Here is a 5,797-nt window from a genome sequence, read left to right as displayed (position 1 = left end):
TAGAGTATATTTGGTGTTGAAGTTGTCCATTTTATCATTCGTTTTGCAGCTCACTGCGAGAAATAGGTTGTTGCAAGACAAAATTAGTCTCATGGTGGTGAATATCACGTACTGCTCTCTACTGACTATAAAGAAAGTTTATTCTGTTTTAGACCTACAAGTGGCAAGGTAAGTTCTATCTTGTTATGTTACTGACTTCCCCTGAAAAAGTTTCTGAGGTGTTTTGACTATCTAGGCTATGCTTTGGCAAGAAACTCTCTCTCTAATGAAAAAAAAAATCAGGTAAGTGTCCTAGATTTAGCTGGGAGAAGGTTAATTTTCTTCACAAGAAGTTGGGAAGGGCCACACCCAGGACAGCCAGATGAACAAGCCAGTGGGGTATTCAATGCCATATAGCATCATGCCTGCTATATAGGAGCGAGGGCTGGCACAGGCAAGCCCAACAAGTTTCTGGCAGATCATTTTATTTTGGCACACGCAGCAAAAGTTGGCAGCATCTGGTGAACTGTTCCTGTTTTATATCACTCTCGTTATATTTTACTTTATTATTATTATCATTCCTGTTGTTCCTTCATTCTTTGTATTGAACTATTAAACAACCTGTGGTGTTTTGCATTTTGCTCCTGATTTTCCTTCCTTTCCTGCAGGGGGGCTAGGAGGTGATGGGGTAGTTATGTGAACGGCTGTGTGGATGGCAGCAAGAGACAAGTGCCCATTTAGCTCCAGGAGCTAAGCTCTTAGCTTGAATGTCCAACTGGCATCTGGCAGTGCTTTAAAAGTTTACTCTCATTTTCACAGAATCTGATACTGGCTTCTTTTAATCAGCCTTAGCTGCTCAAAGGAGGTGTTTTAAAAATATCTTCACAGTTCTGGACCAAGGGTATGTTTCTGGGCTGTGAAAGGTGCCAAGGGCTACAACACAGAAACACTTGCAGAGCCTACAAGACTGTACAGTGGCATTATACAGCTAAGAGATGGCAGCCAACTGGCAGTATAAATAGCTCTCTAACTCTAAGCCTACCTATTGAGTGTACAAATTAATTAACTCCTGGAGGAAGGGGGAATCATGCTGGGGAGTACTGCTTGTTGTAGGGAATGAAGACACAGAGCTACCTCATTAGGCAGCACAGATGTCAGTGGTCTCTGGAGTGCCAAGAGAGATTAACCAAGAAGCAGGTCATGTCCTTCTCACTGACTTCTGCAACGTGGATGGGATGTTATGCACATGAAGAGAGTTTGGTGCAAATGGAGACTTGACAGAGCTGAATCTTACAAGGTGGAGAACTTCTGCTGGTAAAGACACTGAAAGACAAGAAAACAGAGGAGAAAACCTATGGGACACTGTTATGAAGGGGACTAGTTGAAATCTGAGTTTGAGGCCAATTTAAAAGTTATTAAATAATTTATTAATATACACAAAATAATTCCCCCAAACTTATTTACAACTATCCACACAAGTTCTTTGATGCGGTTAGCAGAACTATTTTACAGAATGTCTATGTACAATGGAATTTTGAAAGATTTCAGAAAGTGTCTTTAATAGAGAGTCTGGTGGCTTAATTCACCTCTTGTGAGGTTGATTAACCTGAACAAAGAGTTAAGAATACTCACTAGTCCTAACGTCTGCGGCCCAAAACATAGGCAGGAAAATATTCAATAGAAGTTCTGTGGCAAATTCCACATGGGCTGTGAAGTGGAATCAGCTGCTGGCTGAGGCAGCTTGAGGTGGCTGAGGCAGCTTGAGGTGGCTGAGGCGACGGGCAGGCGGGTGAGAGGCAGGTGAGCAAGGAGCAAATGAGCACGCAAGCTCCTTATTCACCTGTTCACCCCCATTTATAGCATCATGGTCGAGGCTAATGTTCTCATTGGCCACACAATCACCCAATCACCTCTGGCAATCACCCAAGTAGACCCAAAAATGGAAGAACCCACAGGCTGTTGTCTTCCAAAAAGGGGGGGCACACACGCCTTGCACGCAGCAGGGGCGTGGGCCTTATGAAATCCCTCTCAGGCAACCGGATCAAACCAGACTAGGTTGTCTGGATTTCTTTGTCCTGTTTTCCCTCCTCTGGCTGCAACGCAGACAGGCAGGTAAATAAGACAGGACATGCTTAAGCCCATTTTATGCCCTGTAGGACTATTCACCACAGCCACCCAGAAGGGGATGAAAAGCAGCATATTTTAGTATAATTTCATCTCAAATCATTGATCACCTATTTGTGAAAACTCAGGGGAGAAAATGAGGTTAATTTTTGTTAAAGCTGCCTAGAAAATCAAGAACGGTTTTAGGACAGACCATTACATCTGACAAGGACATAGTTCAATACAGGGAAGCTTGTACATGGAAAGAAGATGAAAATAGATGTTTAAAAGGGCATCTTTGGGATAGTATACATCCAGACAGCAAACGTTGTGTAGAGAAAAGTCTAAGGTTTCAGGTGAGGGAAATATTATGCTAGGTAGTCAGCACAACAGAATAGTTAAAGACTGGACAGCAAGGCTATGAGAGGGGGAAAGACTACAAAAAAAATGCAACTTGTCTTTACCTGGGCAGAAGGCTTGGAGATTTTGGAAGCTATATGAACTGCAGATGGGACAAATGACAAACTGCTATGGACACAAAAACCAGATCCACCTAAAAGCATCTTGTTAGCAGACTCTCTCATGTAGGCAGCATATAAGCTGCTTTTCCTCCAGCCTGTCAAGCTCACAATATCCACTCAAATGTTTGTGTATAATTGCTCTTGGGTTTTTGAGATGAAGCTAGGCTAAATAGCCTTGCTTCTGAGAAAAGTTACTCACAGTCTTGCTCTTAGGCTGATGACCTGGGTGGTTTGGTGCTACAGGAAACAGGACTTGCTGGGTGTTGTATCTGGTGTGTTTGTGGAGTTTCTTCACTCAGATTGAGAGGTTTTGTATGTGGAGAGAGGCATCATCTGGGCACGCACTGTGGCTGTGTGTGCAAATGTGTGTTTCTGTGTTCACAGGCACGTGTACACAAGATGCCTTATATAATTCTTCCCAGAACTCCACGGCTCATCTGCTTTGTGCAGACATGACTGCACAGAGGCCTTTTATTGTGCTTTATAAATATGTGCCCTTGTTGTCTTATCGTCATTGGTTCAATTTCCAAGAACATGATGGATAACAAGCCTTCTATTCTCTCTCTTTTCTCCTCCCACCCCCTTCTTGGATCTCCTGGGTTTTTTTCCCTCTTTCAGTTGCCAAAAGAATCTAAAGCATTTTTGTGGTTCTCCTGTAAAACTATGTCTAAAGCAGAGTGTCTGGAAGACCAGATATAATATACACACAATGGTAGCATTTGCTGTAACAATCACCAAAAAATCAATCATATTTCACCAAATTAAAGCAGTTTTCCTAAGCTGATGGCTTATGTCAACAACTTCTTCATCTGAAATACCTTCAATATGGCCAAGCTGAGGACCATGCTTATGCCACCTGCTACACTGTCAACTTCTCCTGCAGTCTCCCCAACAAGTCCCTAACAACTAAAGTTTTAATTATTCTTCCAAAGCTTCTGATTTTTATTGTTCTATTTTGTATACAGTCAATATTGTACTACAAATCCTATGCTTGAAAAGTGCAATCACATTGAAACCTTCCATTAAGTAACTAGTCTTCACTGTTGTTGCATGTTGCTTCTCCTCTCTCAATGGGGAGACATTAATTGAAATACAGGAGGGGTTTTCTGTGGTTGGTTATTTTTGGAGGGTTTGTTCCTTTTTTTAACTTTTTTTTTTTTTTTTTTTTCCCTTATAGTGGCAAGAAGTGTGGGAAAAAGCAATAGATGGCCACATGGCATCTAGAAGAAGCAGAAAGATTGCTAATGGTACTGGTGCATGAGGCAAAAGAAAGGCAAGGGATAGTCTTGCCTGTAGTTAATTGCAGAACTAGGAGTAAACGCAGGGTAGGCTGCCTTCCTCAGATGAAGTTTGGCTGCCTAAGGAAAGCATTATGAGGTGGTGCACCCAAAAACTGTGCTTGATCAGGTGGAAAGTCCTTTTATTTTTTTCTGCCAAATTGGCACAGTGACTATAGGGTCCGTTTCTGGTGCCTGTTCCTGCCTCAGCCCTGCAGCGGGCCATGTTCTGATAATTGCAGCACTGCAAAGTTCTGATCTCTAAACAGATTCTGATTCTTTGAGAGAGAGCAGTGAAAGATGGACAACAGAGATGTGAGTTTTCTTTCAGGACACTGTGCAAAATATTTGGACCCCACAAAGTATGCAACATAGCTCAAAGCTTGGATGCATTACTTCAGTTTCTCCCTCTCATTAGTTTCGCACAAACTGCTGCAGAAAGCATGTCTGATGACTCAGAGGAACTTTCTTGCACAGAAGAAACTTAAATCCAGCTCTTCTATGTCCCAGGGTGCTGCCTCAAGAACAGCAGCTTACTTTTCCTTTCTTTTTTGCCAACAGGTTGTAACATGCGTTTGATTGCCCACAAAAGTGATTCCATCTGTCCTTTGTTCCTCTTTTGACAGCATTTTGCCTTGTAATCATCCTTGCCACCATCTTAGACTCCAAGTGTGCAACATATAAATCCTCTTCTTAGAGAGAAGAAATATGTGGAGTTAAAAAAAAAAGAGGAAGCTATGATTGTCTGAGTGTCTCATCTTGTTTTTGATATGATGATGCATACATGCAATCATGTAAATTACAATTTATTCATATGTTACAGTTGAATGATATTAATCAGAAAGCTGCATATTGTTAAGCAGAGCCTAGCAGTACAGCTTCATAGGCTTTTTTATCCATTGTGGTGTTCAAGTGCTCTTGTAAAGTCTTGCAGATGAGTTAATTTTTCTCTTATTGTAGTTCACATAAGTTTAACAAAGAAAAAAAACACAACCTCTCCTTTGTGTTTCACTGGATGAAAATGAACACTATAGTCCTGGTATATCCTTAAAAAAAACCCCACAAATCAAACCACAAACTTTAATGAACAAAAGAAACCAAATAGAAATGATAAGATAAATTTAATTTTAAACTAGTTGAAAATAGAACTCTTTAGGAAGTTGATACAATTTCATAGCATCAGGAGACGTACATATTTAGAACAAGTACAAAAGCGTTACCAAAACTCCTTACAGTTTATTTCTGCATGAAAAGCTTTCTAGTAAAATTATAAACCCAAGTACTAAAATATGTAAGAATATATACATATATTACATATACATATATACACACACACACATATATATGTACAGAATAACATGCAGCTATATATATACATTTCAGACAACTTCTTAAACAGAATCTACTCTGCCTGAACTTTTAATGGGCCAGTTGTGATTAGCATATATATATATATATATATATATATATATATATATATATATATATTGTTGCGGAGGGGGATTTCTGTGCCTATGCCTATTTGGCGGAGGTGAGAAATTAATTTGAGGCGGTATAAATTTTATATAAAAATATAATTTATTAAAATTAATATTTATGAACTCTTGCAACCCCCAACCACTGTATCAATATTTAGTTCTTGTGCAAGGTTATGAAAACAATTTAGGCTATAATATATACAGCGATCTGGTTAATAACTGGCAAAACATTTAAACTATTTGGAGAGATAAATTTCCCTTTGGCTTAATGCCACTTGGGAACTTATGCTTTTAGTCCAGTAGAGGGGCTCAAACCCTTTCTGCTCTGAGGCAGAGATAACTTATATTACAGAGGAATTAAAGCTTACTTAGAAGTCTTGCTATTAATTATTAATCACCCTCCCGGGGTTGTGTCACAGCCTGTGCCCAATGTCCGGAC

At 40.0% G+C, this 5,797-nt stretch overlaps 1 long non-coding RNA gene across 1 annotated transcript; it reads right to left on the bottom strand.

Moving 5' to 3' along the window:
- Nucleotides 1-734: 734 nt before the first annotated feature.
- LOC135173848 (uncharacterized) lies at nucleotides 735-1,731 on the bottom strand. Its single transcript, XR_010301452.1, has 2 exons — nucleotides 1,612-1,731; nucleotides 735-1,302 (listed from the first exon to the last, which is right to left on the bottom strand). It is a non-coding gene; the product is annotated as an uncharacterized LOC135173848 (long non-coding RNA).
- Between the last annotated feature and the right edge of the window lie 4,066 nt (nucleotides 1,732-5,797).

This window comes from Pogoniulus pusillus, chromosome 3 (assembly GCF_015220805.1).
Source record: "Pogoniulus pusillus isolate bPogPus1 chromosome 3, bPogPus1.pri, whole genome shotgun sequence".
Taxonomy (NCBI): domain Eukaryota; kingdom Metazoa; phylum Chordata; class Aves; order Piciformes; family Lybiidae; genus Pogoniulus; species Pogoniulus pusillus.
Note: the sequence above shows the minus strand (reverse complement) of the source record. Positions and strands in the feature narration are given on the sequence as shown.